This window comes from Myotis lucifugus, unplaced genomic scaffold, assembly GCF_000147115.1.
Source record: "Myotis lucifugus unplaced genomic scaffold, Myoluc2.0 scaffold_1690, whole genome shotgun sequence".
Classification (NCBI taxonomy): domain Eukaryota; kingdom Metazoa; phylum Chordata; class Mammalia; order Chiroptera; family Vespertilionidae; genus Myotis; species Myotis lucifugus.
In genome coordinates, this window is record NW_005872738.1 from 1,993 (window position 1) to 16,996 (window position 15,004).

At 40.8% G+C, this 15,004-nt stretch overlaps 1 long non-coding RNA gene across 4 annotated transcripts; it reads left to right on the forward strand.

Annotated features, from left to right (window-relative positions):
• Window positions 1-5,630: 5,630 nt before the first annotated feature.
• Window positions 5,631-9,338, forward strand: LOC106695576. 4 transcript variants are annotated; one of them, XR_002827555.1, is made up of 5 exons: window positions 5,631-5,782; window positions 6,833-6,913; window positions 7,981-8,134; window positions 8,732-8,915; window positions 9,191-9,338. It is a non-coding gene; the product is annotated as an uncharacterized LOC106695576 (long non-coding RNA). The 4 variants fall into 4 exon arrangements; XR_002827557.1 differs by lacking the exon at window positions 7,981-8,134; XR_002827558.1 differs by lacking the exon at window positions 6,833-6,913.
• Window positions 9,339-15,004: the final 5,666 nt, after the last annotated feature.

A 15,004-nucleotide genomic window follows, 5' to 3' on the forward strand; every position in this document is an offset into this window, starting at 1 on the left:
AAGGTAGAATCAGCACAATTAGGGGTGCATGTGAACAGGGGGCCTTAGTAAGTAAAAAAGAGACATAAAGGAGAAGAAAAGAGAGTGTATCAAGAGCAAACTTCAGCTGTTCCAGAATTTAGTCTAAGTCAGTGGGTTCTGCAACCCCAACAGATCCAATTTCCGGGAATGGTATTGCCAAAGAATTCCATTTTTCTTAAAATGGTGGACAACCACTGGGGAAAGTTCAAAAACAAATCTTCCCCCCAGTTGCAGACCTGGGAATTCACTGTAGTTAAAAGGTTGTGGCCAAATACCTTGGTGTTTATATACAAAACCATTTGAATCCTAGGGTTTATATAATCTAAACACGTAATTCACCCACATAAACATCAACAACATTCCAAAGTCAAAAAAGACAAATGATAATGCTTCTTTGCGTGAAATTATTCTGGGAACTGCGTGACATCAGTATATCCCAGCTGCTCGTGAAATGCTGGTCACATCCCTCAATCACAACCCCAACACAACCCAAAAAGTTCTTGCTGATCTCGATGATCTAAAAGATCTAAAAGATCTTACTCCAAGAAATAGGAAAGAAAAAACTTTTCCTTCTTCTACTTCATCTTCTCTCCTACTTCAGATAGTCACCACAACCAAGATCCCCATCTAGTGAGCTTATACCATATTTGGGGGCTATTTCGGGACCCTACTCAATATTATAACACTATTAGAGGCCCGGTACATGAATTCGTGCACCAGGAAACAGTGGCTTTAAGTGACACATTAGACCAGCTGGACTTGGGTGATATTTTTAGGACATTTTACCCCAAGCAGCAGAATATACATTCTGTTCAAGTGCACATTTTCCAAAATAGATCACATGTTAGGCAACAAAACAAGTCTCAATCAATTTGAGAAGATTAAAATCATATCAACCATCTTCTCCAATTACAATGGTATGAAACTGAAATCAATTACAAGAAGAAAACTGAAAAACACAAACATGTAGAGGCTAAATAACATGATACTGAACAATGAATGGGTTAACAATGAGATCAAAGAAGAAATCAAAAGAGACCTTGAGACAAGTGGAAATGAAAACAAAACAACCTAAAATCTATTGGACATAGCCAACGCAGTTCTAACGGAAACATACAGCAATACAAGCCTATGTCAAGAAACAAGAAAAATCTCAATAAAACAATCTAACATGACACCTAAAGGAACCAGAAAAACAAGAAAAAAGCCCAAAGTAAGTAGAAGAATGGAAATAATAAAGATCAGAGTGAAAATAAAGTCTAAAATAAAATAGAAAATATCAATAATACCAAGAGTTGGTTCTTTGAAAAGATAAATAAAATTGATAAACCTTTGCCAGACTCATCAAGAAAAATAGAGGGCCCAAATAAGTAAAATCAGAATGAACGCGAAGTGACAATCAACACCACAGAAAACCAAAGCACTATAAGGAAATGCTATGAACAATTTTATGTTAACAAATTGGACAACCTGGAAGAGATTGTAAATTCCTAGACACATACAATCTTCCAAGGCTGAATCAGGAAGAAACAGAAAATCTTAAAAGACTGATAACTACAAAATGAAATTAGTAACCAAAAAGTTCCAACAAACAAAAGCCCTGGACCAGATGTCTTCACAGGCAAATTTTACTAAATATTCAAAGAAGAATTAATACCTAACCTTCATAATCTATTCCAAAAAACTTGAAGAGCAGGGAAGGCATCTAAACTCATTTTATGAGGACACCATTACTCTCATACCAAAACCAGACAAAAAACACTAAAAAAAAAAAAGAAGAAGAAGAAAGAAAGAAAAAAAAAGAAAAGAAAATTATAGGCCAATATCTCTGATGAACGTAGATACAAAAATTCTCAACAAAATATTAGCAAACAGAATTCAGCAATACATTAAAAAGATCATACAACATGATCAAGTGGGATTTAATCCATCAGGCTGTTTTAATATCTGCAAATCAATTAATATGATACACCACATAAACAAAAATGAAATATAAAAATCACATGATCATATCAATACATGCAAAAAAATCATTTGAGAAAATCCAACATCCATTTGTGATAAAAAAAAAAATCTCAGCAAAATGGGTATAGTGGGAACATATGTCAATGTAATAAAGGCCATATATGACAAACCCACAGCTAACATCATATTCAATGGTGAAGAGCTAAAAGCTTTTTATTTTCTTTGTAAAATTTTTAAATATCTGAAAAAATTAAAAAATATATTTTTATTGATTTCAGAGTGCAAGGGAGAGGGAAAGAGAGATAGAAACATCAATGATGAGAATCATTGATCAGCTGCCTCCTGCACACCCCACACTGGAGATCAAGGCCGCAACCCAGGCGTGTGCCTTGGCTGGAATTGAACCCAGGACCCTTCAGTCCTCAGGCCGACACTCTATCCACTGAGCCAAACTGACTAGGGCTAAAAGCTTTTTCTTTAAGATCATGAACAAGAGAAGGATGTCCACTTTCACCACTTTCATGCAACACAATCTTGGAAGTCCTAGCCACAGCAATCACACAAGAAAATGAAATAGAAGGTGTCCAAATTGGAAAGGAAGAAGTAAAACTATCATTATTTGCAAGTGGCTTAATACTATATATATAGAAAACTCTAAGGAATATACTAAAAAACTATTAGAACTAATAAATGAATTCAGTGAAGTTGCAAGATACAAAAAAAGAAAAAAAAGAAAAAAGAAATGCAGGAATGTGTTGCATTTTTATACAGCAAGTAGAGGCCCAGTGCATGAAATTCATGCACGGGTAGGGTCCCTAGGCCTGGCCAGCGATCAGGGCCCATCAGGTTCCTCGTCTCCCTGCCTTCCTGCCTCCTCCTTTCCTCACCGCTTGCTGGCTGCCACTGTGTGGGTCCCTGTCTCCTGCTTTCTCTTGCTCCCTCAGTGCCCCGACACTGGTTGCCAGCCATGGTCTGTGCTGCCCCCTGGTGGTCAGTGTATGTCATAGCGAGTGATTGAACTTGTGGTCTCCTGGTCAAATTCCTGAGGGGACACTTTGCATATCAGTCTTTTATAAATAGATAGATAGATAACAAACTATCAGAAAGAGAAATTAAGAAGAGAATTCCATTTACAATTGCATAAAAATAAAAATGAAATACCTAGGAATAAATTTAACCAAGGATGTAAAAGACCTGCACTCAGAAAACTATGTAAGACATTGAAGAAATGCGCTGAAGAAGATACAAAGAAATGGAAGGGTATAGGCCGCTCATGAATAGGAAGAATTAACATCATTAAAATGCCCATACTACCCAAAGCATTCTACAGATTCAATGCAATCCCTATCAAAATACCGATGACATTCTTCACAAAATTAGAAAAAGGACGCCTAAAATTTAAATGGAATCACAAACGATCCTGAGGAGCCAAAGCAATCCTGAAAGAAAAGCAAAGTTGAGGTATTAAGTTACCTGATATCAAACTATACTACAAAGCTACAGTAATCAAAACAGCATGCTATGGCATAAAAAGACAAACAGATCAATGCAACATAATAGAGAGCCCAGAAATAAACCCACACCTCAGTTAATCTAAGACATTAGAGTCAAGAATATACAATGCAGTGAAGACAGTCTCTTCGATAAATGGTGTTGGGAAAACTGGAGAGATGCATGCAAAAGAATGAAGCTGGATTGCTTTCTATTAACATATCCAACAATAAACTAAAAATAGATTAAAGACTTAAATATAAGACCTGAAACCATAAACCACCTAGAAGAAAACATAGGCAGTAAACACTTTGACATTGCTCTTAATGATTTTGTGTGTGTGTGTGTGGGGGCGGGGGGGCGTTATCTCCTCGGGGAAGGGAAACAAGAAAAAAAAAAGGAAATGGGACTGTCAAAGAAAAACGTTTTTGCACAGCAAAGGAAACAATCAACAAAATGAAAAGGCAACCCACTGAACAGGAGAACATATTTGCCAATGATACATCAACACCAAAAAACCCAAACAAACCAATTTAAAAATGTGCAATGGACCTGATTAGACACTTATCCAAATAGGACATACATATGGCTATTAGACATATGAACAGATGCTCAACATCATGAACCATTTGGGAAAGCAAATTAAATTAAATTAAAACCACAATGATATATCTCCTCACCCCTGTCAGAATGGCTATCATCATTAAATCAAAAGACAAATGTTGGCAATGATGTAGAAAAGGGAATCCTTGTGCACTGTTGGTGAGATTGTAAATGGTGCAGCCACTGTAGAAAACACTAGTGAGGGTCCTAAAAAAAATTTAAAATAGAACTACTTTATGACCAAAAAATCCACTTCTGGATATTTATCTAAAGGAATCCAAAACACTAATTTGAAAAGATATATGCAGCCCTATGTTCATTGCACCATTATTACAAGAACCAAGAGATGGAAGCAGCCTAAGTGTCCATCCATAGATTGATAAAGAATGAATAAAGAAGATGTGGTACATATATAATGGAATGTTACTCAATCATAAAAAAGGAATGAAATCTTGCCACTTGCAACAACACGGATAGGCCGAGAGGGTATTATTCTAAGTGAAATAAGACAAACAACATAGGATTTTATTAATATGGGGAATTTACAAAACGAATGAACAAGCAAAATGGAAATAAAATCACATAGAGAACAAATCATTGGTTGCCAGATGGAAGGGGGTTCAGGGAAAAGGTGAAGAAATTAAGTACAAATTGCCAGTTATAGCCCTATGTGGTCTGGCTCAGTGGATAGAGAATCCGCCTTTGGATTCAGACTCCCAGGTTCGATACCCAGTCAGGGCACATGCCTGGGTCGTGGGTGATCCCCAGTAGTGGGTGTGCAGGAGACAGCCAATCAATGATTCTCATCATTGATGTTTTTGTCTCTCTCTCCCTCTCCTTCCTCTCTGAAATCTATAAAAATATATATTTTAAAAATTGCCAGTTATAAAAACAGTCAAGAGGAAGTAAAGTAGAGCATATAGGAAAGTCAATAAGATTATAATAGGTAAGTATGGTGTCAGATGGGTACTAGATTTAATTGTGTGATCACTAGGTAAGTTACATAAATGTCCAATCAGTATTGTTGTACTCCTGAAACTAATATCATATTGCATGACAACTGAAATAGGAAAAAAAAGACCTCCAAGTTCCTGTACAACCCAGTTGAGGAGAGTACTGTTCATTCAGAGGTAGAAAGAACACGTTCACATATTAAGGCCTGGCAAGAGCGAGGATCAGAATACTGGTTTCTCAATTCTCTGCTAGCCTTTTTGTGCGCAGTGTTTGGTAAATATGAGCCCATTTCTTCAAGCCAATCATCTGTGGAGGTTAGAACATCTGCGCCAATAGGCGGAGGATCAAACATCCTGCACCGGGCAGGACTGCAAGGGAGATCGCAGGTTGGCATTAAGCCCAAAGGCCATGTGTGGTCAGAAAGGCTGGCCCAGGGTCCATCACCTGCAGCTTTCCTATGGCCAGGAAACAGTCCCGCCCTGAGCCAGCCGCGCAAGCGCAGGGGTGCAAAAAAGACCACGCCCACGTCCCCAAGTGAGCACGCGCAGTGGCGCGGGGCGTGGCAGCGCTGCACGCTCCTCTGGGGACCTGCCGGAGCCGCGCTTTTAAGCTCCGCGACCTTATCTCTGATACCTCAGCCGCCTGTCCTAAAGCGAAGCTGTCTTGTCGGGGAAGAGAGTGGTCACGGTGTCGCGTGGTAACAAAGCTTAGGACAGGAGAACCTCCATGAGAAAGGACGTCCTCCGGTGTAAGTGCTAACCAGTGGCTGTTTGCGGAGGGGCGGGGGGCGTCGGGAGCGGGAAAAACCTTCGCGGCATGGAGGGGCGGAGCTAACGTGTGATTGATAGGCGAGAAACCTGTGCAAGGGCGAATGGGAGGTGAGTGAGGGCGGGATCTGCAGTTGAACTGGAGCGGTGCTTTGGAGTAATAATAACTAACACGCACCAGGGACTTCAGTAACCCATCTGTGCTAACCGCTTTTTATAAGTTACTTATTTAGTGGTCACTGCAGCCTATGGAAATGCAGTTTTATCTGTCTCTCCTTTACGCGCGGGGAAACTGAGGGTTAGGGCTATTAACTTAGGCAAGAATACAGCTGGGGTCCCAAATTTAGAAGCCTGACCTCAGAGCCCATACTGTTAATGGCTCTGCCCTTCAGAAAAGCAAGGTAGAGTGGGGTCCAGTCAAAAGGGTTCGGTTGAATGGAATTGACCAGATTGTTGGAGGATGTGCAATGAAAAGTGGAAAATACACCAAGTAGCAGGTTTTTCCTACAGGATGTGAGAGCTCTGAGGATGGAGGTGGGAGCCTGGGCCATGTCCCCTGCTGTGGGAGCATTGCAGCCCCGCTGGTGCTGTGCCTGGATTAACTGTAGGTGCAGAAAAGGTTTTCTTTTGGGGCTGTGTTGTCTCCCAGGTGTGTGAAGTTAAAGCATTTTAGGGGCTTAAAATGGGGATTGTGCTTTTAAATTGTTTCTGTCTTCTCTGGCTGCCATAACAAAACGCCATACATTGGGTGGCTTAAACAATAGAGTATTTTGTTTGTTTGTTTTTGTTGTATTTTAATTCTCACCCGAGGATATTTTCCCCATTGATTTCTAGAGAGAGTGGAAAGGAAGTAGGAGAGGGGGGGAGAGAGAAACATCGTGGGAGAGAAACATAGATTGGTTGCCTCCCGCCCCTACCAGGTCTGGGGAACTTGCACCCAAGGTACCCTTGACCAGGACCCTTGGATCTGCAAGCTGATGCTCTAACCAGGGCCAGAGTTCTTTTCTTTTTTCTTTTCTTTTTCCTTACAGTTCTAGAAATTGGGAAGTCGAAGATTGAGGTTCCAGCCTAGTCTGTTCCCTGTCCAGGACCCTTTTCCTGTCTTGCAGAAGGTCGGTCCCTTTCTTACTAGTACTTGTCCTCACATGGCTGGTAAGGAGAGAGCTCTCTCTTACTCCTAGAAGGCCACCAATCTTAATAAGGATTAGGACCCGCTGTTATACCTTAATTTAATCTTAATTACCCTTTTCATTTTATGTTAATTGCCTCCTAAAAGCCCTCCCTCCAAATAAAATAGAGTCTCATGTTGGGGGTTAGGGCTTTAACACATGAATTTGAGGGAGGGTGGGACACAGTTCAGTCTGTAGCAATAGTTTATACCCAAGTAAATAACAAGTGATACTTGAAGACTGAAGAAAATGAACACTTTCAAAACTTACACTTTCACATAACGTCTTATTACCTCATTTAATGAGCATGAGGTTTGTGCCTTAGCACTGGTGGGGAATTCTAGGGAGAACTTGTGTGGAAGGTCATGGTAGTCCTTCAGGCAGCCAATCTGAAGAGGTCAGAAAAAGCTACACCAAGCATTCTTAAAGCACACATAGTGTATCTACTATTTGTGGATTTGTAGATCCTTCTTTAACTTCTGACTTAGCTCGTGCTGTTTCTGGAATAATGAGATCCATAATTACCATCCATGGGGAGTGAAATCATAATTACTTTTTCTTTTCTTTTAATCCTCCCCCGAGGATATTTTTCCATTGATTTTTAGAGAAAGTGGAAGAGAGAGGGAAAGACAGAGAAATATCGATGTCAGAGAAACATATCGATGGGTTGCCTCCTGCACATGCCCCAACCAGGGCCTGGGCCGGGGAAGAGCCTGCAACTGAGGTATGTGTCCTTGACTGGAATCAAACCTGGGACCCTTTGGTCCACACGCTGGCGCTCTATCCACTGAGCCAAACCAGCTAGGGCAATAATTACCTTTTTTTTGTATTGTTTCCTGTTGTCATTCCTAAGTTTGGTAAACAAGTCTATTTTCACCTTACCCTGGTGAGAGAAGAATGAGGAAATACAAAGCTTAGGAGCTTGAAGGTCTGGCAGATGTGCATTCAAATCTTGGATTCGGGCAATTGCTATGTGACTATCTGCAAAACAAATTTTTTATTGATTTCAGAGAGGAAGGGAAAGGGAGAGAAAATCATTGATCGCTGCCTTCTGCACACCTCCTACTGTGGATGGAACCTGCAACCCAGACATGTGCCCTGATCGTGATTTGAATCGTGACTCCTAGTGTCATAGATCAATACCCAACCACTGAGCCACACCAAGTGGGCAAGTCATTTAATCTTTCTGTCAGTTTCTTCATCTATAAAATAGAGCTAGTAATAATACTGACCACATGGTTGTTGTGAGGTTATATGAAAACAGTTTGTAACGACTAAAGAACTGGCCTTGCACTAGATATTTCAGTTATGGGACATCCTCCACTGACACCTCTGAAGAGGTTTCTATAACAGAAACCTCCACCTACAGCCCCCATGTGAAGCTTGCTGTATATTCATCAAATTTTTATTGAATCCCCGCTACTTGTCACAGCACCTGGCATGCTGAGTGCTAGGGGCAGGGAAGAACAAGACAGACAAAGTTCTTTCTTTTATGCAGCTTATACTGTAGTGGGGAGGACTAAATGAATTGAGTTGAGTGCTAAGAACTATGAAGAAACTAAATGCAGGGTAATGACAGCAAAGAGTGACTTTCTGTAGAGCGGCCTGCGTGTGTGCATGCACACGTATTTGGAGGGAGGGTGATTGACCACTGTAGGGGGTGTCTGTAAAATAAGGTTATGTACATTAACCTGTGCCATGTCAGAAAAAGTGTAATTGTACTTGTAATTCTTTGCCTGTGTGTCATGATTCTATTTACAGGTCTCCCATCAGGATAAAGCAGCATTTGTCATGCACATACCGCCCTGTGCAGAAGTGAGGGAAGACTGCTGCAGAAGTGAATACAGGCAACATCTTTGATCCCAGGGCACAGGTCTTTGAGAGGAAATCTCCAAGCCTCTCGAGGAGGCATTAGAAGGCTATCCAGGCAGCAAAAGTACCTCAGGTGAAATGCAGGGAGTTTCTGTATAAGGGCTTTTGCATTCTGCATTCTTCTAGAGCCCTTTGTGATAAATGTCGCTGGGTGGATTGCATGATTTGGTGTGGCTTCATGGGGATATGCACATGATGGAGAGAACATGATCTCTTCTTGCCAAATAATGTAGAGCCTAAGGAGAAAATCCGTAATCAGTATTGAGACTGCTCTTAAGAACTGTTCTAGATTTCAAGCCGGTTCTTCCTGGCTCATCAGCGAACTACCAGATATTTTTCTCCCCTTAGGATCATGGCTGATAAATACCAGGAGATCGGTGGCATCCATTTTCCTTTTCCCTTCACACCCTATTCCATCCAGATAGACTTCATGACAGTGCTGTACCAGGTGTTGGAGGATGGCAAGATTGGGATATTTGAGAGTCCAATTGGCACTGTAAGTATGAACAGTTGCCCCAAGAGGGCTCTTGGGAGACCTTGATTACAACTAGTCAGAGGTTTATTTGCCTCTGCAGAGATTTTCATGGTTTGGAGTTGGGCAAAGTAGTTTTCTCAGTTTACCTTTCTGAGTAATGCTCACTTCCCTCTATTAAATTGTTAAACACAACCCCGGGTTCTAAGGAAAATTAGGCTACAGGCAAAGGAGAATTTGAATGGCAGTGGTTCTCCTTTAGGGAGCAACATAGAAATTTATTGCCCTGCCAGGTTGGGCTCAGTTGGTTGAGCATTGTCCCATGTACCAGGAGGTTACTGGTTTGATTCCCGGTCAGGGCACGTGCCTGGTTTGTGGGTTGAACCCCAGTAGGGGCATGCAGAAGATAGCTGATCAATGTTTCTTTCTCACAATGTTTCTCTCTCTCCCTCTCCATTCCTCTCTCTGAAATAAATGAAAACATTTTTTTAAAAAAAGTCAAATTTATCAAATTTGGCGCGATGGGCTGGTGCTTTTAATTCTTTTGTCTTTCTTAAAAAATGTACTTTTCTCATAGCACATTTTGAAATTATAACCTATGTGCTCTTGTTTCTTGGTTTGTGGATTTTAGTGATTGGTACCTTCCTCTTGTGATGGATAAGATGTAGCTTTCTTACCATCCCTTTTCCCTGCCACTCCTGATGTAATTAGCTGTTTTTAGTCTCTGCTAAGGCATTATACTATGATTGTTTTTTCATGGAATAATGTTATTTTTCTAGAGTTAATAATTGCTTTTTAAAAGCTTGTTCAGTTTTTAATATGCTTATACTAATTCCACACACATCATCCAGTAGTCTCTCAATATGATACAGATTTTCACATTGTCCAAAACTACAGTTGGTCCTTGTCTGTGGGTCCTGCACCCATGGGTTCAACCAACTCCAGATCAAAAATATTGGGGGGAAAGAGCTACTTTGTTGCTGACATGTACTATGTAGTTAGACCAATGACAGTTGCTGAACATGTAGAGACTTTTTTCTTTTTCTTTTTTCTTTTTTTATTGCTTAAAGTATTACAAAGGGTATTACATATGTGTCCTTTTTTTCCCCCCCGCCCTTGACACTCCCCTGGCCTCCCTTACCCCCCAGTGTCTTATGTCCATTGGTTATGCTTATATGCATGCATACAAGTCCTTCGGTTGATCTCTTACCACCCTACCTCCTGCCCCCCAACCCTCCCTGGCCTTCCCGCTGCAGTTTGACAGTCAGTTTGAGGCAGCTCTGCCTCTGTATCTATTATTGTTCAAAAGTTTGTAATGGAGACTTTTTTCTTATTATTATTCCCGAAACAATATAGTATAGCAATTATTTATATAACATTTACATTATATTAATCATAAGTAATCTAGACATGATTTAAAGTATATGGTAGGATGTGCATAGGTTACCTGCAAATACTAAGTCATTTATCTACACTAATAAAAGAGAAAGATGCTAATTGACCGTACCTTCACTATACCCACCAGCCAGAGTTACTATGCAGATTAACCCAACAAAGATGGCAGTTAAATTTGCATACCCAGGTGGGGCGGGCAGTGTCAGACGCTGCCAGTCGGTCCGGGCCCCAGAATGGGACCCGGGGAGACGGGTCGGGCAGCGCCAGAAGCCACCCGCGGGGTTCGGGCCCCAGATCGAGGATGGGGGAGGTGGGCAGGCAGCGCCAGACGCCGCCCGGGGGGTACGGGGCCCCTGATTGGGGACGTGGGGGAGGCGGGGCGGGCAGCACCAGACACCACCCCTGTGGTCCGGGCCCCAGATTGGGACCTGGGGAGATGGGTGGGAAGCGCCAAAAGCCACCCACGGGTCCAGGTCCCAGACCGGGGAAAGGGGAGGTTGGGCGGGCAGCGCCAGATGCCAACCGGGGAGGCAGGGTGGGTAGCGCCATACACCGCCTGCGGGGTTCGGGCTCCAGATCGGGGATGGGCGAGACGGGGCAGGCAGCGCCAGACGCCACCACGGGGTCCAGTAGAGCGAGAAAACTGGTGGCTTGGAGGGCATGGCTCCCTCTGTCATCCAGCTTCCTCATCACAGCTGTGAAAACTGAGAGCAGGGAGGAGGAAGTCCCACCCCCACAGAATTAGCCAGAATTAGTCATTGGTCACACAGCTCTCAGCGGCCTGACATCCAGGACTCTCATTCACCTGCGTCTCAGACCGTGACAGTAGAGAGGTGGGACTATGTCCAAAGAAGAACTGTTGATACAAGGTAGCTCTGCAGCCGAAAGATGCCTGCGTTATCGATAGAAAATGTCTGAAGAGCAACGTGCGTCTGATCTTGAAAGAAGGCGGTGCCTGCGACAGAATATATCTGAAGACCAGCTACTGGAAAAACGTCACTGTGAAGCTGAAAAACACCGACGTCATCGACAGAAAATGTCTAAAGACCCACGTGCCTTTCAGGTTGAAAGAAGGCGGTGGCGATGACAGTCTAGAGAACAGTCATCAACAAATACTACCGATACTGGTAGGAACTGCCTTCTCAGCAAACATGGAGTACATGAGGATGCAATACTTGAACACAGTTGTGGTGGAATGACTGTTCGATGTGAATTTTGCCTATCCCTAAATTTCTCTGTTGAAAAACCATCTGATGGGAAATTTACTCGATGTTGTAGCAAAGGGAAAGTCTGTCCAAATGATATACATTTTCCAGATTACCCGGCATATTTAAAAAGATTAATGACAAACGATTCTGACCATAAAAATTTCATGAAAAATATTCGATCCATAAATAGTTCTTTTGCGTTTGCTTCCATGGGTGCAAATATTGCATCGCTATCAGGGTATGGGCCATACTATTTTAGAATACATGGACAAGTTTATCACCGTACTGGAACTTTACATCCTTTGGATGGTGTTTCTCGGAAGTTTGCTCAACTCTATATTTTGGATACAGCCGAAGCTACAAGTAAAAGATTAGCAATGCCAGAAAATCAGGGCTGCTTAGAAAGACTCATGATCAACATCAACAACCTCATGCATGAAATAAATGAATTAACAAAATGTTACAAGATGCTACATGAGGTAGAATAGGAAGCCCAATCTGAAGCAGCAGCAAAAGGTATTGCTCCCACAGCAGTAACAATGGCAATTAAATACGATCGTAACAGTGACCTAGGTAGATATAATTCTCGTGTAACCGAGGTTGCTGTCATATTCAGAAACAAAGATGGAGAACCTCCTTTTGAAAGGGACTTGCTCATTCATTGTAAACCAGATCCCAATAATCCAAGTGCCACTAAAATGAAACAAATCAGTATCCTGTTTCCTACATTAGATGCAATGACATATTCTATTCTTTTTCCTCATGGTGAAAAAGGCTGGGGAACAGATATTGCATTAATACTTAGAGACAACAGTGTAGTCGACAATAATACTAGGCGAAATGTAAGGACACGAGTCAAACAAAGGCAGTATTATGATTTCATCTCTCTGTGAGGGACACATTCAATCCTATTTTAAACGCAGGAAAATTAACTCAACAGTTTATTGTGGATTCGTATTCAAAAATGGAGGCCAATCGGATAAATTTCATCAAAGCAAACCAATCTAAGTTGAGAGTTGAAAAATATAGTGGTTTGATGGATTATCTCAAATCTAGATCTGAAAATGACAATGTGCCGATTGGTAAAATGATAATACTTCCATCATCTTTTGAGGGTAGTCCCAGAAATATGCAGCAGCGATATCAGGATGCTATGGCAATTGTAACGAAGTATGGCAAGCCCAATTTATTTATAACCATGACATGCACCCCCAAATGGGCAGATATCACAAACAGTTTACAATGCTGGCAAAAAGTTGAAAACGGACCTAACTTAGTAGCCAGAGTTTTTAATATTAAGCTGAGCGCTCTTTTAAATGATATATGTAAATTCCATTTATTTGGCAAAGTAATAGCTAAGATTCATGTCATTGAATTTCAGAAATGTGGACTGCCTCACGCTCACATATTATTGATATTAGATAGTGAGTCCAAATTACATTCAGAAGATGACATTGACCGTATCGTTAAGGCAGAAATTCCAGATGAGGACCAGTGTCCTCGACTTTTTCAAATTGTAAAATCAAATATGGTACATGGACCACGTGGAATACAAAATCCAAATAGTCCATGTATGGAAAATGTTCAAAGGATATCCAAAAGAATTTCAAAATGTGACCATTGGAAATATTGATGGATATCCCAAATACAAACAAAGATCTGGTAGTACCATTTCTATTGGAAATAAAATTGTCGATAATACTTGGATTGTCTCTTATAACCTGTATTTGTGCCTCCAATATAACTGTCATATAAATGTTGAAGTGTGTGCATCAATTAGAAGTGTCAAATATCTATTTAAATACATCTATAAAGGGCATGCTTGTGCAAATATTCAAATTTCTGAGAAAAATATTATCAATCATGACGAAGTACAGCACTTCATTGATTCCAGGTATGTGAGTGCTCCTGAGGCTGTTTGTAGCCTTTTTGGAATGCAAATGCATGACCAGTTTCATGCAATCACAAGATTAGCTATTCATTTGCCAAATGATCAGAATTTGTATTTTCATGCCGATGATTTTGCTGAAGTTTTGGATAGGGCTAAAAGGCAAAAGTCGACTTTGATGGCTTGGTTCTTATTGAATAGAGAAGACTCTGAAGCACATAATTATGATTTTGGGAGATTCCACAGCATTATGTGTTTAATAATTCTTTGTGGACAAAACACCGAAATGGTGGGAATAAAGTATTAGGTAGACTGTTCACTGTGAGCTTTAGAGAACCAGAAGGATAATACCTTAGACTTTTGCTTCTGCATATAAAAGTTGCGATAAGTTTTGAGGATCTGCGAACTGTAGGAGGTTTAACTTATGATACATTTCATGAAGCTGCTAAACACCGAGGATTATTACTTGACAACAGTATCTGGAAAGATACGACTGACTATGCAATCATCCTTAATATGCCCAAACAACTACGGCAACTTTTTGCATGCATATGTGTGTTTGGATGTCCTTCTGCTCAGACAAATTATAGGATGAGAATAAATCTCATTTTATTGAAGATTTCTGTTGGAAATTACACTGAAGAGAAGGTGCCTGTGTGAACTGTGAAATGCATGCCCTTAACGAAATTCAGGAGGTATTCACATTGCATGGAATGAAATGTTCACATTTCAAACTTCCGGACTATCCTTTATTAATGAATGCAAATACATGTGATAAATTGTATGAGCAACAACAGGCAGAGGTTTTGACAAATTTTCTGAATGATGAACAGTTGGCAGCCTTTCAGACTATAACTTCAGCCATCAAAGAGCAAACTGTACACCCCAAATGCTTTTTCTTGGATGGTCCAGGTGGTAGTGAAAAAACATATCTGTATAAAGTTTTAACACATTATATTAGAGGTTGTGGTGTTACTGTTTTGCCCACAACATCTACAGGAATTGCTGCAAATGTACTTCTTGGTGGAAGAACCTTTCATTCCACATATAAATTACCCATTCCATTCAATGAAACTTTAATTTCTAGACTTGATATAAAGAATGAAGCTTCTAAAACCATTAAAAAGGCCCAACTTATTATTGATGAATGCACCATGGCATCCAGTCATGCTATAATCGCTATAGATAGATTACTAAGA